This window comes from Hermetia illucens, chromosome 6 (genome assembly GCF_905115235.1).
Source record: "Hermetia illucens chromosome 6, iHerIll2.2.curated.20191125, whole genome shotgun sequence".
NCBI lineage: Eukaryota > Metazoa > Arthropoda > Insecta > Diptera > Stratiomyidae > Hermetia > Hermetia illucens.
The window spans coordinates 11,063,935-11,085,975 of record NC_051854.1 but is presented as its reverse complement, the minus strand read 5'-3'; the positions used below and the strand labels follow the sequence as shown (position 1 = coordinate 11,085,975).

Genomic DNA, 22,041 nt, shown 5'->3' with positions numbered 1-22,041 from the left:
ACTCCCAGGTTGGTTTTCTGTTCTGGCTCTTCCTTTTTTTTCGTATTCAATTTTTTGTCGATTCCAACAACATTTGCATTCTACGCCATAAAGTCGAGTCGACAATCCATTTTCATTCTCGTGTTGTCTTCCTTTACAAAGTTTTATTTTGAATTCACAACTTTGGACAATTTTCAAATAACCTACGATAGACAACGGTTAGAAAAGTATGCTGTATTCAGGGTGATTTCCGGATTTCGCCAGATTTTCCTTAAAATCTACCGGCAAAGACTCTTGCCACTTTAGGTTCAATTTCTCTCACATCTGTCGCATTTTGTAACGAATCAATGTCCACATCCTCATCCACTGTTGGTTGTTTTTTTCGGTTTTCCCGTCCCGTTTCGTTCACGCCTCCAGCTCCTTTATTTCACTTGCTTCGCACAATAAGGTTTACGCTGGGTTTCAGGCCATGTTGGGTTGGAAAGCAATGAGGCAGCACTGATCAGACCCTGTGGAATCGGAAACAGGTTCGTGGTTATAGCATTGAAAAATGAAGAGGAACGGCTGTGAGAACTATACTGGGCGAATATATCAGAACCGAAGGAGCCCAGGGTGCCTATAGGGGAATACGAGTCGAAGCGCATAAAGGAATGTTAAATCTTATAAGGAGGTCGTCCTGATTATAATGGGAATATTTGCTGGTCACTGTCGACTAAACTATCACCTGGTAAAGTTAGGCATGTCTACGGACACTGCCTGCAGGTTCTGTGCAGAGTGTGATGAAACCTCCATACACGTTCTGGCACAGTGTCCGGCACTTGTGAAAAGTAAGTCGAGGCACCTTAGAGAATACTTAATAGTAGATGTCAAGTGGAAAAACTTAAAAGTAGGGAATATATTAAATTCCTAACGGTTATAGGCTTGATTGACATACTATAGATAATAGGAACACTATAACCATTAAAAGGGGCACACACCCCGTGATCATTCGTCACCCTCGAAAAATGACGTTTTTCAGTGTCCTGATATGCTAGAATTTCAATTTTTCTAGGAAAAAGCGGAGCATCTTGTGGTGACGTCTCTCTGATCACTTTTCGAATTTGGTATAGTTCAAAGGTCTGAAACCCTTCACATTTGCCAATCTCTCCTTTTTGGCGTTCATGAATTTTATCCGTGAGCATTCGAGGCCTATTCCACGAGGCTGTTCACCAAACCTGCAGATGACTTTCTTTGAGAGTCAGGTATCCTTCCTCAGCGTGTGAGGAGGAGGACGAAACCTCTATACACGTCCTGGGACAGGGTCCGGCACTTGTGCAAAGTAAGTCGAGGCATCTGGGAGAACACTTAATACCAGATGCAAAGCTGAAAGATCTGGCAGTAGCGAACATACTAAAGTTCCTAACGGTTATAGGCCTGCTTGAGATACTATGATCAATAGGTACACTATAACCAGTAAAAGGGGCACAATAGTTCTTCAGAACGCGGTGCGACTTTCCCTTAATAGAATAATAATAATCCTTCCTCAGATCGGTGTTCACGATGATAACTGAGATCGGTTGCTACAATTTATCAATGGTATTATCAGCTGAAGACACTTTAACTTAGACTTATTAGTGGCCGCTAAATGAAGGTCCAGGCTCTAGCAACTTTTTTAACAAATACTTCTTTAGTGCAGCAAATTATCCTTAGAGGAAACATCCACGGCGGAGTTCCCCGCTTTCTCGTTGTATTCATATGAGAGGAACTAGCTTTATTGGGATCTATTTCTCTGATTTGATCCTAGCCCCGCGGAAGCTACAGAAGTAGGTCCTGCCGCGGAACATTTCAAAACGTTGAGCACAACTGATGTTGCTGATTGAAGAGTTTTTCCCTATTTTTCGCCGAAAATTTTACTTCGTTGCGTCCGAATTTGTCGGTGTTGTCACACCTGGTGGCATTTCAATGCTTTTGTTCTCATTTTCAAGGAGTTTCTTTCACAACGCCTTAGTCAAGAGTGTTTCTAGATTCACAGTGTCTAATTCGCATGGATATGTTTTTAGACATCGGTATCAAACAAATTGTGTTCTCATCATCAATTTCTATTCGGAAAGTTTTTGGGCATTACCTCAGCCTGTATCCCGAAGGATTTTTCTATGTTGCAATATTTAATCTACTTGTCGGGAACTCCTGATCCAGTTGACGTTTGCTCCAAGGATTTTCAGGTCCAATTTGGCTTGACCTTTTAGAGGATCTGCGCGTATATCTCATTTTATTTTGAGACATATCCTCTTTTCATTAGTCAGATTCGCACACCATTACTCCAACTCTTTATGCTCGTTAAGACCAAAGTCGTGGTTTTCCTCAAAGGACCAGAAAGATTTATTTTCTCTTCCGAAAAGAGCAAATCACGTAGACGATCCAAATGACGAATCCTCCAAATCCAAAGGGCGATACGGTTGAAATCGAAGTAAATTCAACCGTATGGCCCTTTGGATTTTGCGCTTCAAATCTATATTATTCAATCAAGTAAGGAACGAAAGGGCACCTTTCCTTCAGACCTCCAAACGTCAAGTTTTCAAATAAGGGGTAATTTGTGCCGATGTATAGGTTGACCGTCCCTTAAACTTAAGCAGTTTTTTATATAGAAGAAAATTTCATGGCATTGTCTCAAGTGTGTCCTGTAGCGCGGGACTTAGGCCACCGTAATCGCATATAGCACAAGGCCGTTGTCACTACAGGGCAACTGGGTTTCCGAGATCCGCTCGACGAAACATAGCTGAAGACCAGTGATCACTGTTATTATGCAGCTGGGTATTCAAGACCTGTTAAACGAAAGGCAGTCGAAGATCCAGATGCTGTACTAGAAATTGAGGTCCTTCGCATGAGTGACGGACCAGATTACGATTGTCCATGTCTTCCAACTTGTATTGAATCGTTCCGCGCCTACCGATGACCTTTGTGTTCACGAACTTCTGATCCAGTTTGGCAATGCACCGCTTTGCCGGAATGCTTAAGTTAAAGAATTGTGTATACACGATATCTGGGACCTGAAAGTCTGGAGCTCGAGATTGAAAGTTGTAACCGTCTCTCTTGCTTGGAGGATGCGCCTCCGGACTTCTGCTCTGAGAATAGCAAGTTTATCTTGAGAACAGACGTCAAGGTTCGGATCATGCAAGGCGTTTATTCGTCGTAAGAGAGCGTAGGTACTCTCATGGGTGACCATGCCTCGTCCAAAAACGACGTGATATTGGGAAGTCTTTATCGAGGCGTGTCTTGCTGAACAGACAATGTCTTTGATCAGGGCTATTATAAGCGCGCATAGCAGCCAACAGTAAGCAAATTACTCTCTCCGAGTAGTGCGATGTAAATATGTTGGATGCCATACTGGTCCAGAAGATCCGTTGGTACATGCAACATAGAGAATCTGGCACAAAATATTGTGAACCTTTTCTATATTTGATGATGAGCGAGAATCCCTGAAATTTCAATGCCAACCAAGCTAGTCAGTTCATCAGGCATTTGAGCGAAGTGATCAATTACCCACTTCGAACGCTGTGTCTTCTATGGACGCTCTAAATTTGCGAACTGCCTCCTCCACTGCCAAACATTCATGTTCGTTGACAGTGTAGTTGCGCTGGGGCTGAGTAAGCTGCTTCCAGATACACGCTATAATAACTTCATCTCCCTCCTCTGTTTTCTACATCAGCACCTATGCCATATTCACGTGCGTACAATGGATGACGAAAGGTTGGGAGAAGTTGGAACTTTACGAGAATGGAGCCGAAAAGAGATTCGTTTTCCGAGTGTAGAAAAGCCGAAATGGCTTCCTTAGACAAGCAAAACTGACGGTTCTTCTGAAGCACGTCTGTCAACGGTTTAGTTAGCGAAGTCACTAGGACACTTTTTGAAAGCAGCGACTTCTTTAGGAAGTTCACTTTATCTTGCTAATATTGCTTCATAGGTATAGATGTCTACTATTTGCACTGGAATCCTTGAGATTTTGAGACTTTGCACCTAGCAAAGACACGCAGGTCAGATGGTCCAGTAAATATTTGTTACGTTGTATCCATAGGGCGCATGCTTATTGAGGCTCAGAGCTTTATGAGCGATGATCATGGATTATTTGCTTAGACGAAGATTAGCGTCTCCCAAACGTCCAACTGTCCAAATAACAGTTTAAGGGGATTCAGGCCTTTTAATTTCATGGGTGGAGTTAAAGCTTATCTAAACTCCACCCGAACCATACATCACGTTGACGCCCTGTTGGAGAATGTAGGACAAAGTAAGATTTGCTTGGATATGACTACTGTGCTCACGCTTCATGGCGCTGTATTTGCGCCCTCATGGCTTCATCCACTGATTCGGGTCTATTGCCTTGTGGATCCATGTACGTTATGCTGAAGATTCATTCGGAAAATATTCCACAGAGAGTTAAAAAAGCATCCCCTGGAATTCAAGAGCGTGTACTTATAATCATAACAAATTGTATTTAAGGTCCTAATGCTTATATCACCTCTCTTCATTCTTAAACTTTAATTTCGGAGGTTTCAATTAATAGGGACGATTCAATCTATCCAAATCCCAGTGAATTTCTTCCTCTTTTATCGTCGGTGAAGAGCAAGTCTTCAGCGGATTGGAGTGTCGTGAGGGAATGACCTTCTTTCGGACTTCTGAAGACTTTTTTTCCTGTTTTCTCAATGGGCTTGAAACTATTTTCATGCTACTGAGATTTCACTCAACGCGACGTCCAACTTCAAGGATCACATCATACTCTATTCACCACCCTTCCAACTGTTCGTGGAAGCAGTCAATTAGGACGTAATTCGAATAGAAATACTCTTTGGCTCCTGCAGCTATGAAACTGGTACCATCAGCGAAAACTTCTGCACGAGCAAGAAGAAATAGCTCCACGTGTCAGGAAGCGAAGCACAACCTTGATACCACCCCAACAATATAGAATCTCATGAAAAACTCAGCAAACGTGCAGAACAAACAACTTACCCTATGAACTACAATAGGAAGATAATTTGCAGATCCCTGCTCCGAATTTCATGTTTTAATAATGCCTGGCAGCCAACTAACCTGCTTGGTGCCTACTACCCTGTCGCTTCTGTTGCTAGGCAATGTGAAAATGCCACTTTCTATTAGACCCTCATTTATATGTTAGTATCTAGAGTGCAATATTTTTTCCGAACAATAGGAAATAATCCTTCGTCAGAAAGTTTTCCATCAGGTGGAATTTCATGACTGCTCAGTGACCTTTCCCAAGCGGCTGGAGAAAGGATAATACGGTGGAGTGACGTTCAAACGTGGCGAATGCAAATAACGAATGGAAGCAGGGTAGATATTAAGGGATGCAATTTTCCTTTAATTTCCGAAGTATGTACGCAAGGGGAAACGCCTGTGCCCTAGGCATGGGCGTTTCTGTTGTTTTTGAAAAACGTTAATTAACAGTTTTTTCAAGAAAAATAACAGTTAAAAACAACAGTTGAAAAATAACGGTTGAAAAAATAATGACCATGAAGAATAGCCGAAACGACTAGCTAATCGTTTCGATGCGATGCGTTTTTAGTTTTAACAGAAAACGTTTCTTTCCACTCGTTATCGTTAACAGTTGATTTTGTCATACGTTAAATGTTATACGTTACCGCTTCATTTTCATGTTTTATTTAGGCAGAAAAATGTAGCTGTTGTTTTAAAATTGAAAAAACGATTAATTCGTTTTTGATGAAGAAACTGTTATTTTTAACAGTTTGGTTATTTTTTGCCCATCTCTACTGTGCCCTATGAGACATGCATGTGTGCATAAAGTATAGGAGTCTCGAGGGGACGAAAAAGGGTAATTTCAGATGGGAATATATGCAGCCAGGTTCAGAGGTGCTGAAAAATTGGGTTCTGCCCTGTGTAGGCAGAAAAACGTGCAAGCGGTTATATTGATGGCTTTGTTGCTATTCATTTCCCGCAACAATGCATGGTGCTTGAGGGATGAATCCCTATTTTCAGAATATCACCTTTTAGACCGAGGACCGAATGCAAGCACGAAAATGGAAGTTCACTCGAATGTATTTATATCTCGCTGAAAAATTTCAGTAATTAAAAGGGTCGCGAGAGAGCATCATAAAAAAAATCCAGTTCATCACTCTGTGAAATCCACCCCCGTGATAAATGAGTCAACAAAAAAGTCAAACCAAACGGCGCATAAAATGATACTTTTGTGTGGAGTGGTCTTTCCCTACATAAATACGGTAAATGTTTTCACTGGAGTCAGATAGATTACAGTCGTTCTGACGATTCCTGCGAAATCAGCTCAAGCACGTGCCTATCTATCGTCCTCATGTCTTTGATTACATAATAGGACATCCTAAGCGGAGAGAAAACAACGTCGGAAAACGGCATTGCTCATCATCCCTCTTAAGGTTCAATAATCTGTTTTGTTGTGTACATTTTCCAGCGTTAGGTTCAAGGTCATCTCGTGTCCGCATCCTTTCTATATCCGCATATCGATCATTCTCTTTCACTTCTCTTTGAGGATGTACTTGATGAAAGCAGTCCAAAGAAATTCTTTGATGGTGAGCAATGAAGAAACAATGCAGCGTAGGGGATGATGTTGTTTTTGAAATAAATTTGAAAAGCTGGAGAAGTTCGGATATCAGTTATCAGGATACCAAATGAAAGAGGATTATCTAACCAATTTGATCCCCATGATATTTTCTAATCTCGCAAAATTATTCCTCAGTTTTTTTTACAATGGAATCCATTCCTGTGAAATTACTTCGTGTTCCGGATCATTTTTTAGCCCCGTCATTCAATCTTCCTGTGGAGCTAAAAGCTTCGCATTCCTTATGGGAAATTAGCAAGATTTCAAAAACAAAATGATCTTAGATTGAACAGCAAACAAATGCTTCAAATTCTGTGGAAAAAAACCCATAGCTTTTCTTTGAAATAACTCCCTCCCCTACATCAGCCGGAGGCATATTTTCCTAGCTAACTTCTACAAGTCATTCTATTGACAAAGATTCCTACAAACCAGGGAAGATGGTAGCACGGATTGAGAGGATGTGGATTGGGAGGATGGATGTGCTTGATATCGATGACATCAACATAAAAGGTTACTAGGCGAATGGTGCTAGGATAGAAGCAAGACCAATGGAGGTTATTTGCTGATGACAATGGGGCTAGTATCCGAAGAGGAGCAAGGAAGATTCTTCAGTGCTTGGGCGATTTATGTATAAAAAATTGATTACATTACATTTGCACGAATCAATCTTGTGGACTTTTATGGTTTGCAGTCCTTATATGGCTCTATGTAAGTTAGGATCGATCTGGAAAGTCCATAAGAGCAAATGTATGGACGTTATATCCGCTGCAGTGAATAGGGAAAATCTTTTGTAAGTTATAGTTAGGGTGGAAATTTTTCTTCCAAGAACGGATAAGATGTTGGCGATTAGAAGATTGGAGATGTTGAGGAGTGTTGGGATTTCCAGGAAGATTGGTTTCAGTATAAATAGATGCTTCCCTTGTTTCTTTGTCCTTTTTTCATAGATTTGCAAGATCAATTTAGGTTGATTTTATTGGAGAAGCTTATATTCCTGGATTCACTGGATTGGAACAGTATATGGATGCATATCTCTTAGCTACCTCCGCATGATCATCATGAAGTATTCTTTGGGCGAGGACTATGTTTCGATCCTCCTTACCTCGTTTGTCGGTCGTGAACTACACTTTTATGACATTTTCTCGGTCAACTTTCCCTCCAATTGGGGAAGCGGACTGGGGGTTGTATGTATGCTTATAATGCTCTTTCATCTCCTTTGCTTTTCCTTTTGATCTCGGACAATGTCTTTGATAGATGCGGTCAGTGTATCGCCTTTTTCAGAGCAATCCCTCTGTTACTTTCATCCTCTAATGGCTTGAAATTTTCTTCTTTGGTAAACACTCTTGCCTTCCTCCTCTGGCAGAAATAGTTCACCTTTTTATGAGGAGGTGAGAATCTTAAGACGCCAGCTTGTGGGATTTTTACCCACTAAAACCTACCTGGACTCTCTCCATCCTGTGGAGTCCCGATAAAGTAGTAAAGGAGTCAGCTCCCTTTAATTCCGTTACATTTCTTCCCTGCCTTTCGCAGTTCGTTCTGCGGGATAGATCATGGAGTTGATCGCATCCCTATCCTCCTGACATGTCCACATTCTTTAGATTTTCTGGTATCAGCAGCTCTCCTAGAGTCTCCTCGAGGTTCTTCCTTTCTTCCACAAATTTTGCACAGTGGAAGAATACGTGCTCTGGGTCCTCTGAAACTCCATCTCAGTTTGGTCAGTAGAGTGAGGTATCTAGTTGAAACCTGTGCAGGTTCTGGAAATAATTTCCATGCCTCGTGAGAAACTAGGTAAGATGATTATTAATCTCTCCGTGCCACCTCTCCAATCAATCCTCGAAGGCAGTGTTGATACTATCTGTCCATCGACCCTTCTCCGAACATTGACAACACTCTTGGCATCTATTTACAGATCTCCCGTTTTCGGCCTCCCCCTTCTGCCATAAAGGAGAGGTAAGCTTCGCATTGTATATGTTCGTCATCCTATTTGCCAAGATGTCAAACGGCATCTTTCCCGATATAAAGAATCATCTGAGACATCCTGAAGGCTAGCACATCCTTAGGGCTGCACTTCGGTGGATTGCAAGTCGTTTATGAGCGTTAGATGAGATTTGCACCTTGCCGAAATTCACTTTTCTAGTTATAAACAACCTGCAAATATACCGTGGACCTCCCACGATCGGCATCATCAAGGGCATATTTGCAGGAGATGCTTTATCGCAAATATACTGCAAGTCATGTTGAACTAAGTTTCGCGTCTATCATCCCTCTTAAGTGTTTGATAGTCGATTTGGAATTGATAATGTAATGTCCAACTTGAATCCAGACAATTTATTTTACGGCGCTTGATGATGAGGAGCGCTCCCTTTTTTCCTTCGCAAGTTCAAGATCAGAACTCTCTTGCCGTGTGTTAATACCATTGAGGGCTTCCCATGTGTACAACTGAATATCTTCGAGATGATTTGTGACTACAACAAGTCTTCAGCGTAAGCCACAACTGTGCCTTCCTCCGGGACCGGAAGAATAAGCTCATCGTGGTATATGCTGTTCCATTGTAGTGGGACACCCCGGGAGAGCGTACTCCTGGGGTTCGTCATTGGTGTCATAAATAGCAACGAGATAGGTGGGAATATATATGCCGAAACAAATAACGACGAGCCGACCGCGCTTGTAAACACAACAAATGCTGAAGAAAAAGAAGAAGATAGGTGGGAATACCAGTCTTTTTTAAGCATTTCCGTATTGGTAGAATTGAATGCATTTTTCACCACCACGCAATATTTAGAATAACACCCGTCACATACTTCGGTGATCCATTGTGTCAGATGGAGAGCCCTTTCTGGAGAGCCGCCTGCTTTATTAGGTTGTTTTAGTCATACTTCTATGAGGTCTGCTTATTCAAAGCTTTTGCAGATCAGCCTGAAATCTTTCTGGGTTCAGGCGTGAAACAATGGCTAAAGAAGATTGCCTGGTGATCGCTATAAGTGAAGCCCATGCTGACGTACTAGGATATACTACGTGCCAATGAAGGGTGATAAAGTTCAGGTCTACGATTCAGGGAGACCCTACTTTTCAGGTGTTTACAAATACACAAAACCACTGGTTGCCTAACTCATAGTATATTGTATGGCTTGTCGACTGCAAGTCCATATCGCCGCTGCCATTTTGGTCCACGCACCAGAGGTAAGCAAACATCTGTGTGTGCCTACGCATAGATCGAAAAGAAAGTGCATGAATACATTCACACAGCAGTAGGTATGCGCCTATCCGCCAGTGGGGGTTTGCACCAGATGGAAGATCTAGCAACTCTTCATACTGTATCTCGGTCTACCAAAGTTAAGTATCTAAATGTGATCTAATCATTCACACTCCTCAATGTGCTATGTGATTATATCAATGGCTAGCTCGTCCGCAGAACCCCTCATCGCTGCTTCTTCGGAAATTTGAAGGCCAATCACTCCATAGTGCATCATGTTTCATAACAGAGGTTCCAACACAGAATCTTCGCTTCTTATCCTTTTTGGATCATAAAAACCTCTTCGAAAAGTGACTCTTGATTAGCGAGTCAGGGTCATCTAATTTAGCCGCCGGTTTCCCTGGTCTGTTTTGGTCAGATTAACTAGCTAGTGACTCAATTTGGTCCTTTCTTTCTTCCTCTCCAGTCGTCGACTATTAGCTTGAGAGTTGATATTTCTGCTCAATCTTGGAACCTCGTTGTCGCTGATGCATTCGCAGAGTTAATGTTGTTCATATTCGGTAACTGCAGCCGTGGGCAGATCATTTGGGGTGACTTTTGCCTTTTTACCTTCTTTATAATAACTTTGTAGGCAGTGCCGCACTGTTTGCATTTGCCTCAAAACCGAAGTTGCTATACCATTCTCGGTGGTTCGGTCACAAAATCTGTTTCAGATTACTTCGAAAATCCTAGCATTGTTCCAGTTTCTGGTAATTCGGACTTGATCGTGCCTTTTGATCAAGTCTTGTCACTCGTAGGTAGGACTATCTCAATTTGCGGACTACGTGAGGAGGCTTGCGGGAGGCTTTGCAGTACGATTTATCTCTTTGTAGTCGTCAACCGCCTGCTTTACTCTATGGCCCTCGTGTTGAAATTGTCAGCAATTGTTTCAGAGTTACGATCTCTATCATCCAACACTAAACTGTGGAAAATCTCGTATTGTGGATTTAAAAGATTTGACTCTGTCTTGACTAGAACGGCTGGCAGTACCATGACTTCTTGGACAAAACATCTTTCACCCAAGTATTGTTGATAGAATTCCGCCATAATTGACAAGTACCTATCATGTCAACATTCGATTTTCAAAGGGCCCACCAGAATTGGAGGTGAGCCGCTTGCCAATGGTTGGGATTGATTTTGAATCAACCTCACTTGCCTATACAGTTCAGTATACCGGACCCTTACCCACATCTTCTTTTTCTTTACTCAACACAGATCGTAGTTCTTTAGTGCAGTCCTTGATGAGGAAGTCCTCTTCTTCTGGGCTTTTTGAACCTACTTTTTTCGCTAGTGCGTGCTGACATAAAGTGGCCGAATTCGCGGCATCTCTTTTCGTTCGTACACGGAGGTGATGAATCTTAGAAAGACACGTCCGTCTCAGCAAAGCAGCGCGGAAGGTCGGAGTTAAAGCCAGTCCGTGTGGAATTCGCACCCAATAAAAACCACCTTCGGTCTCTGCAGCCCCAGCCCCGCGGCACCCACATTTAGGTATTACTTTGCGGAGTGGCTTTGCCTTCCTTCTTGTTTCTTCCTTTAGTAACTCCTGCTGTATTTTTCTCCTTCACTCTCAACATCTCTGCAATTATATTCTCTGGGTAAGATATATATTTCAGGCGCCTACCGGACCCTTTTTTAAAAAAAACAAGACAACTGCCAATCCCTTCAACACCTTGGCAGGTGCCCAAATGCTGCGAATCCTTTTTCTTTTATTTCTTGATTGTATCTTTATTTTCCTAGATTTTATTTGGTTATCTAATTGTCAATATTCCCCGCTACTTTATGTCTCATATTTACTTTTCCTGTCATGAAAACGAATCAAGTCCTTTTTAGGACAAAAATGATATGTTTCGTACGGCTCTTGTCAGCCTGACTAGAAATTTTTAGGGAAGACTTTTTTGTCAAATTACACAAGCATATGACGAGCAAGTCCTTATAACAAAGTTATTTGTCCTGCATGATGGTGGCTCTCTTATGCAACTCCCTGCGGGCGACACTCTTTCCAACATTTATCCAAAAACCCTATTACTTCAGCGACATAACAGCTTGTCAGATCTTCAGATCTGCATCCTTGAACCAAAAACATGAAAAAATCCCGCACAAAAATTATTTATACGGTCAAATACTTTCACGCTGCATTTCATCTTGGACGATTCTGCTCCAAAAACGAACGCATAAGAACGGGAGCAGCATTGTCGTCCCCAGGATATGAGGCACAACTCAAAGTAATTTATAGTCCGAATGGTATTTGTCGTTGGCAGACCACCGAAGCCTGAATGACTCCACAGTGTGGAACTACACAGGCATTGCTGGTAGATATACATTCATATGGACGTCTATGTCGGCCCACTTGATTTTGGAGCCTCAGGAAATCGATTTTTATCCTTCTGGCAATATGTTTGTATAACTTGTCTGACGCCAGGATGAAAACGAGGAAGTTTTTCCCTTGTAATTTTCGATGGTCTTATCCAACTTTCTCGTTTACAAATGCCTTTCAGCGCTACGAGTGGCTATGACTATGAGAAAAAGTGTGTTCGGTAGAGTTCACTCACATTCAAATCCCTTTTAAGGATTCATGCTGGATGGGTGGGGTGGTGGAAGCTCCGGTCTGGTGAAACTAACCCATTTTTTGGCATACGCTTGTATTGAATTTTAACTGGTAATTTCTGTGTTCTGCCTTTAAGTGGATTTTTAGGTAGTCCGAGAAGAGTTGTGTGAAGTTAAGCATCCTGGGAATTTGCAGGAGTACTAGGACGAAGTGAATGTTAGGTAGTCGTATAAACTTCCCGATCAATATTAAATAGATTGTGGTAGTTGATATTTCTTTGGTATCTCTCGAACCTTCCTCGAAGTTTTGGATATTGATCCTTCCTCTTTCCCTTTACCAATCGGACGTTTCTTGCTGACCTTCAGAAATATTTCCTACTTAATTCGGAAAGAATGGTTTGGGTTTAATCTCAAATGAGAAGGCTGACCTATTTTACGGGCTATGCCTTTTATGTTTTCCCCGAATGTCCTTTTTGGCCATTAAACCACAAGATACATGCCGACGTGTCTTTACTTGCCATTTATATATTGTGGCAATATCTCTTCCCCTAAATCCTTAATGGCTTCAACTGCGTAAAAAAATTCAAGGTTGAATCCATAAACCACATGAATTCCTAGAATTTTTGACATACATCCTTTATCCTTGCCGATGCTCAGCAATTCAACTCACTCTAGCCGGACCACCTATCCCCACTAAGCCTAACAGTTCATTTGAATCGAACAGAATTCAGGAGAATTGAATGTGCTCCCTCCTGAGGCAACTTAGTGCCCAGAGCAATGTTGTGTTGTGATCCTTTCTAGATTTGGGTCGGGGTCGCACACACAGCAGGAAATATAGGTTTCTGGGGAAATACACGCATTCATTTCACCTGCTCGGTATTGGATTTTTTACTCGGGAGGACTCAACAATAGAAAATGATTTGGTGACTATGTTGGTAGGTAATTTTTCAAACCTGACGGGCTTGTGCTTTTCCCAGTATTGATAAGATTACTCCGAGGAATAGAGGAGAAGGAGAGAAAAAGTTTTGCCAGCCTTCAGGCTGGGATTTTTGAGATGTCGAAAAATGTTTGGGATGCTTTGTGGAAAGTGATTGAAATTAGTTCGGGCTTCAAATTGATGGGAATGTTGTATCGTGTAGGGAGTAAGGGTTGTTTATGTTTTCTGTCCCGTCTTCTTGAAAATGTGAACAATCTATTATCCTGGTGAAATGTTGAAAGATAATGCTTAATTGATCACTTTCGGCTAATGTAAGCATACCTAATTGAGTCCTTTATGTTTCAACAGACGACATGTTCGTTTCTCTTTAGATAATAACTCAGGAAAAAAGAGTCCTAAGAAAATAGGTTGTAGTTGACTGCAGTGTCGGTAAACTTCAGGCACCGAGGAATGTAACAATTCATCAAGCACGGTCGAACCTGAAAGATATTCTGTGCCATAGGTAAATTTGTGGTAGCTAGTGTCAAAAATAGCGGAGATGCTGATAAGGCGATTGACGAGTTCAAACAGGGAAACAAGGAAGTTAAATTACGGTGTGACTGAGAGTGTAAGTCGGTCATTGTATCCAGTTCGGGAAGCGTCTATTAATACTACTGGATCTGGGTGGATTTAAACTGAACTGATTGAGGTCTTAGATAACTTCAAATAATGATAAGGATTCCAAATAATAGAACCATTTTTGATAATATTTCTGAATAGAATGACGTAGGACGTGGAATTTGGAGGAAACGTCTAGAACGAACCTCGGGTATTTTGAAGACAAGTCTGATGAAATCTAGGTAGCGCTTTTTGAAACTGAACTCGCGTCCTAGGCCTCACCCAAGTGTTGAGAATATAGTATCGAAGAAGATATTAAAAGGGTATAGGAAATACATTGGTTTTGGGACCTACAAATTGAACCTTAGTCGTGAGAGTCGAAAAACCTCTGGATCAGACTGATCATCTGACAGATTGAGGAAAAGAAGACTCAGTTTACAACAGATCTCATATTGTAGATAGTCAAGTATAACTGATATTTTCGCTTGATCAGCGACTTGAGTCTTGGCTTTGTTGGGAGTAATGAGGCGAGCAATTAGCTGCGTAAAGTGACATATCTTTACCACGAAGATATGTTACTCGAAAGTGATAAAATAAAAGCAATAAAACAGCGTTTTTTCTGAACCCATCAATCCTAATTTTCAGAAAAATACGAATTAATGAAGGAAATAGTTCCCGAAATACGATATTTGCGTTATAATAGAAATTTAAACCAAAAAATGAAGAAATTTCGTGTGTGGTTTGTTTTTAGTCATACCCACAAATATACTCGAAGCTAGCTATTCTTTGTGCCCTTAAATCCTGATAAATGTCAGAAGACTAGATACTGCTAGAGGCCAGAATGTGTTCATGTCTTCAGATCTTATGCGTGGAATCCTAGCTTTCTCGAACTTAGATTCGAGTTTCGCGTTGGAATGCGTTGACGCGCTTTTTTGATGTGTTGCTTAGATATGTCCTTGACTTGAATTCTTGACTTGCGAATAGCAAACTGCAGCCCAACCCCGTAAAATGTGGTCACTATTTTGAAAATTTGGGGTGGTAATTTGAAACTTGACTAGAACAGTAATTCGATAAAGGCGGGGAAGAACGAGGGAAAGAATGGAGAAAAACTGTTAAGGCATCAGAAAGGCCATTTTCGAGGTGGTCAGTGTGCAAGTTGAGAATGTTCCTGTTCTATATTGAAGTTAGAGAAGGCTGGTCTGGAAGGGGATCCTTCGGGCAGGAAGATGGATGGTTATCTTGCGATGGGGCTAACAACTGTTGGTTTTAAAGTTTGTATTAAACGAGGAGGTAGTTACCCATTACCATTTAAATCTTCCGTTGTGTTCGCGTAGGTACGGGGATGGGGGGCGCTGGCCGGTGTAGACCATAGGAAGTTCGTTAGGCTCGTCGTGTTGATTATTGCAGATGAACCCAACGTACATCAGATAATTGTTATAACAATTTCAAAGAGTTCGAAGTTTGCAGACTGGAAAAAATCGGAACTGCAGAATCTAGATCTATGACGGTGTGACCTGATTTGTTGATCAAGCAATCGGTGGTAACGGACTTTGAAATGGTACCTTTGATATTAGTGAAATTTCCAGCGAGTTTCATGACAATGATAGGGGTTGTAACTTGGTGGAATATGTCATTCGGGTTGAGAGGTTAGCCGGCTTCCCTGAGTAGGTGTTTTTATCAGTGGGGAAGCAAGTTGAGTTCTTGAACGAATGTTCTGTCAATGCTTAGGAAGCCCGAACGAGGGGCTCCAGAGCACATACTTCGAAGTAAGTGGCGGAAAGTCCGTAAATGGTCTGTTAATCTCCCTGTTGATGTGGACCTTAGGAACTTAGGCTCGCATACAGGCGGGGTGTGTCCTATCATAACAAGATGTTGAGGCAATGGAAGGAAAAAGACTGGAGGCGGTTCCTTGGGGAGCATAGTGGTGACCCTTGGTCAAGGGAATTCCGAAACAAAGCAATTGATCTCGATACGCACGCTCAGTTGGTTCAATTTTGCTTGGCATAAAATGGGGTTGGGAATGGGATGCATCCCATTCCTCCTAGAGATACTGTTTCAATAGAAGAACGTTGCTTTCCATAGGCCATTGAAATTGGGGGCTTGAGGCACTATGAAAATCCTGGTATAGGCATCCTTTCTGATCGCAGTCGCAATTTCTTGATGCAGGACAAGCGCCAGCGTTAAACAATTGGTGCAAATGAGTTCTATCTCTTTAAGGTTTCCTCCGTTGTTACTGAAAAGCGAATTACAAAAAAGTCGTCTCAACGTAAAGTACCGACGGAGGAGCAGGTTAGATTTGTGATCAGTTCAAGCTATATCGCCTTGACCGTAACAGAGACGAAAATAGCAGTGTAGCTCTTTTACGTTTTCTGACCTTGGTTGAGTGATGCTCGCATTCGGGGTTTACAAAGGTGTCATTCAAAGGAGCGTATATTATCATCCGATCCTTTTATGGTCCTTAACTTCTCGCTAGGACGGCTCGCAGTACAAAAAAAGTGAAGTGAAAAGGGCAACAATCTTCATTCATACTTCGTTTTATCTGTTGGCCTTTTAATTTAGCCGCACATTCCGGTCAAACGGATCCACGAAAGATGTGCCCGGTATTGAAGAAGTACAGATCAAGAGTATCACAAATTTATCTGCAGGACATGGCAGCTTTCTCAGATGAATAGCCTCAATAACCATGTTTGCAAGTCATGTCCATCAACATGACATGATGCTAGCAATCGCCGTCCTGTATCCTGATTTATATTCCTCATGATGGAAGCAAACAAGTCATCACACTCCCGGAAAAAGAAACACAAGTCATACCATAACAGATGTACATACAATTCCGCTATCCCTAGAACTAGGAAATACACATTTTTCTACATTTTTTTTCCACATAATGCTTTCAGGCGATTCTAATTTTGGAGCCTTTTGTCAAAGGTACAACTCCACAGATGGAAGATATTCAGTCTCACATTGTTGTAGTGCAGGATCTTCCTGTTGGAGGAGATTCAGTCATGTAAAGTTGAAATAGGAAATACACACCACCTACAAACATCATTCTTTCCAGGATACATGAATGCGTTATACACGAGATGAAAATTCTCGTTTTTTGTCCTTTTTATATCCATAAAACATTTTCATGCTTGCCCCTGTTGAATGTACCTTACAACTCAGCAATCATGTTTCGTCCTTTCCCTAAACAGAATCCTCTTAAATCTTTTATTCCGAATACTTCACTTTGCCTAGATGACAATAAGGGATGAGAAGCAACTTTTAGTGGTGGTTGGGTGATGTGATGTTATTTTTTATTGTTGTCATTACATTGTTTGAGCTTTATCGTATATGACTTTCTGCATTTTTCAGCGTTTCTTTTAGGCTAGAGAGGGTTTTTTTTTGTGTATTTATTTGTATCATGCTGTTAAGGAGTTACTGGGAGAAGGAGAAATTACTTCTTGTCATGAGGAAAAAGGCTCCACTAAGTTCTATCAAATGAAGCCTGTCTAGAGACTGCCATTCTCTAAAGCTTACCCACCCTCCTGTCAATCCAATCATTAACAGGACCAAGGCAACATCTTGAGGTTAGTAGTCGCGTTCCCATCGCTGATGATACTCTAAATCAAATAATTTTCTTTGAATTTTAAAATTATCCACATTTACTGAGATGGCTGTAATTGTTCGCGGAAAACTCTCATTTCTATTGTACTTGGGAATCATGTCGGCTTCCATTCCGGGTCGTTGCCTCTGTATGATGACTTCATATTTGAAACTGAACTAATATTTGAAAAAAAAAAATGTCACAATGGAGTTCCTACTCCAATTCCTTAGCAGGAATTCTTTCGCTTCGAGAACAGGGCCAATGAACTCGTCAGTGGGGTTTGATGATTCCTCAGAAGTAAGTCTACGAAAAGCAAGAGAAGTAAGTCTCTATGAAAAGTTTCGACGGGGGTTGGGAAGTTAAGGACATTGTAGAATATTTCCAGTACACCGCGTGGTAGAAAAAAACTGAGAAGGGCTCAAATGGGACTGCCTTCATCGCATTAGAAGGAAATTATTAGCAAATCGATAGTCGGGCGCTAGAAATGTGAAGACTTTTGCTGGGTGTTTTCTTCTTTAAGTGGGGTGGGGAGGATACCTTCGAGAGATTTTGTCTCTTGTTCTCTGTAGCATGTTTCTTTTGTAATTGGTAAGTGCTTACATGAAGGAAGAAATTAATAGATGAAAGCAATATGGAATCCACACATATACAAGAGAGTATCCGCACCTACCATGCAAACAAATCCCTCGCATAAAATGAAGGGAAACCGTAAACTGGTAAAGCCAGCGCTAATAATCTCCACATATGTGATCCCAACAGATCCCATATCAGATGGCAGTGCTTGAACGACGTGCTCCAATGTCCCTTCGTTTTGAAAATCCAAGACATCAATCACGATGAAATCGAGATCCTTAGCCTTTTGCAATTGTGTGAGATCATCCCATAATGCTATCAAATTTGAGCACCAAAATAAGGAATACAATCATCATCATCATCAACGGCGCAATAATCGGTATCCGGTCTAGGCCTGCCTTAAAGAAGAAAGAAAAGCGAAAAAGATATTTCTGCTCGTCAACACCGGGGATAATTTTCTGAGTTCCTGGAAGTGTTAGGATTCAGATCAACGTTAGGCTTGCTGCAAAAATATCTATTTCTAAAAAGGTTCTTTCTGTACGGGAAATATGTTGTCCAGAAGAAAGACAAGTTGCAAGTTCATCGTAATCTTCCTAAAATGTTATTAGTATTATTCAATCAATCTTTAGGGCTATACTCCTGCAGACTGCACGCAGTTAACTGACCCAGCATCCTATCGAACTATCTGTTTGTTGGACACCATGGGGAAGATGTTCGAGCGCATCATCTACAATAGATTGCTCCCAATCGTGGAAGATGAGAATGGTCTTGCGGATGAACAACATGGTTTCCGGAAAGCTCGCTTTACTGTTGGGAAGAGTGGTGAACTTCGCTCGAGAAGCAATGCTTTCTGGCAAGTACTGTGCCATGGTGACGGTGGATGTAAAAAATGCAGTCAACTCCGCCGATTGAGTCCGCATTAAGGAGTCATTGGCCAGCATTAATGCACGTGGTTACTTGGCTAAGTTAATCGAGAGTTACCTGTCGGACAGAGCTCTCTGGCCCGAGACGGACGACGGGGCTAATGAATATATCATCACAGCGGGGGTACCACAAGGTTCGGTGTTGAGCCTCCTGCTCTGGAATATTACGTATAACCGGATGCTCTTACTTCCCGTAGCAGAGGAGGCCAAGTTGGTCGGTTTTGCAGATGACCTGGGCATAGTGATTTTTGCAAAACTTCCAGAGGATGTGGAGGTTTACGCCACCGAGACGGTCATGGCTGTAAGGTCCTGGCTTAGGAGGGCCGGACTGAGCCTGGCGAACGAAAAGACGACAATCCTCATTACATTATGCCGGAAAAGAAATACGATCAGTTTACGAGTTGGAAGCTGATGTGACCGTCTCAAAGCCGACCGTCAAATATATTGGCGTGACTCTGAATGCCAGGCTGAGTTTCAAAGGGCATATATCGCACGCTTCTGAAAAAGCTGCAAAGGCCACCATGGCCCTTGCCAGGAACATAGCTGGGCCAAAACAGTGTGGCAGGCTGCTGATAGTTTGGGATGGTGCAGTCCATATTGTTGTACGCGTCGCCTGTGTGGACGGAGGCTTTGGACAACGTACAGAACTGGAGGAAGATAAATTATGCCTATCGTCTGATTGCGCTGAGGGTATGCAGTACATTCCGAATTAGTTCGGATGTTGCGGTGTTTGTAATCGCGGGGATGGTCCCTATTGACCTGTTAGCGAGAGAGATCCGATGCCGCATGAACGGAGGCAGGTGAGTCCGTCAGGAACGGAAGCAGATCATTGGCGAGCGGCAAGAGAGGAGATTCTGGCGACCACGGTGGGACGCGTCTTCGAAAGGGCGGTGGACATACAAGCTTATTCCTGATGTGAGGGTATGGCTTGACCGACGATACGGTGAGGTGAACTATCACCTCACTCAGTTTCTCACTGGATACGGTGGTTACTACCGAACGTATCTGCATTGTATCGGTGTGGATGATTCCCCGAACTGTTACAAATATCGTGAGATCCCATAGGACCCGTAGCATGTGCTGTTTGAGTGCGCGGGAGGAGAGAAGAAGCCTGAACGAGGCCCTCGGAATCGGCGTGAGCCTCCAAAACTTAATCCGGGAAATGCTCAGATCGGAAACAAATTGCACTTCGGTCATCCACCCAATTGTGCGGATATAAACTCCTGAGAGAAGTGCGCGCAAGAAGAGCGACGGACACCTCGTTTTGAGCTTAACAGTTCAGGGATGAAGACGGCTTACTGTTTCACCCAAGTCAGAGGCAACTCACCATAGGCTGCCTCACTTCTGCCTTGGGAATTGCGTTACCGAAGTGGTTTGCAGATGTTCACGTTTTTTTAAACAAAACACACGCAAAGCACAACATACCTAAGAATTATAATCAGCGTAAATTCGCCATATTTCTACCAAAGCTTGGTCGAATCTAGATTTTTTGTTTGAGGATGCTCTCAGGACAGAGGTCAGATTTTTAAGCTCTATGAGGGTTACTTCTCTTTTCTACTTTTGTACGTGGTTATCGGTGGAGCTCTCTTCTACGGATCCAACTCAAATTTCTGCGACCTCTACTTTTTCAACAACCAGTGTCTCCGTAATCTGCTTTGGCAAGCGATATTTCTTTTCTGCCCTCACTCGTCCATTGAGGACTGGTTTTCAATACCACAAGGTAGGTAGGTTTCTTATTCTTTTCAATAAGAAACTGTGGGAAACCTGAGTTAAAGGTCGAATTTTCTATAGAAGAAGCTGATTGATAGCATTGTTTACATGTTTGTGTCATAATCGTCAAAATTGAAGTTTGGTTAGGCTTTAGATTTTAGTAGACTGTCTTGGCCCTATTTTTAATGAATAAAGTGAATGGTTCTTGAGATAGAGGAAACCCTAGTTGAACTGGAAAGAACCTGGCACCTAAAGTTCACTGTTCACTAAACTTTAACCGCTATGATTATTTGAACCCTTAACTTACTTTACGTCTCAGTATAGTGGCGTTGAAGGTAGGTGCAACTTATAGTGTGCATCTCTCACCTTATAATTGAATATTTGCGCGAATACATCTTCATCACTCCGGCTAAGTTTTTTTTTGCCAAGATTCCAAGATTGTCGGACCCACTTTCAGGCTGGCTCATCCTTATTTTAAATACCATGCCAGGCAATCTCCCTTGTGGATTGGCATTCATGGACATCGAATTAAACGTTCAAGCTGAGCCTCTTCTTCGCAAGGAAAGCCATATCCAGCTTTTTCGACTACTATATCTGATCTTGATCAAAATAAGAATATTTACGTTTATTTCCTAGGTCTATCTCCGAAATTTTTAGGCTCTTTGTGACCTGTTTACACTACTACCCTTGATAACTATTGGTATTGAAGGCAATCGTAGGTCATACCGAGCTTTTTTTCAAATAAATTCAGTCCCGATTTCCGTGACGTCCAAATGTGAGCAGTGCCTTGGTAGCTTATGTTAGCCAGTATGGTTATCTAGGTGCGGTTTTCTGCAGTTTTGCTTTGTCCGGTCTTAGCAGCCATTGTCCTTTCCTTTCCTTCCAAGTTGGTTGTAGCATTAGAAGCCACGATAGTCAAACGAATCGGTTTGCCACTTCCTAAGAACCTCCACTCCGTCTTCCAATACCATTTTGATTTCCTTTTATGAGTCATACGTCACAGTCCGCCACGCATGGCAGTCCACGTATTCGTCCCTAATTTAGTTGTCACTGTAAGTAGACATCACCCCTTAATTAATATGTCGTTAAGAGTGATTTTTCGTTCCTGTAAGGACTGTTTGCACCAATAGAACACATCAATTCCTGAAACAGATTCTATGTTGATGTCGGTTGAAAAATAAGGAAGGATCAATAATGAATCATTCATGGGTGGTGCCCGTTGAAAGTTTTGAAAAGCTCTTTTTGGATAGTTACAGGGATTAGTTTTCGTTATGTTTCCTTCGTAGTTGTTTAACCCGGTTTCACCTGTAATATTTCAACTGCATGAACTCATTTTTAATGCAGAATTAATGCTAGTTGGTTGCGACCCATGTAAATCTTCTCCGT

General features: G+C 41.9%; 1 protein-coding gene across 1 annotated transcript in view; it reads left to right on the top strand.

The window, feature by feature from the left end:
* Positions 1-22,041, top strand: part of LOC119658838 — a 143,388-nt gene that overhangs the window by 18,584 nt on the left and 102,763 nt on the right. The window lies entirely within an intron of this gene.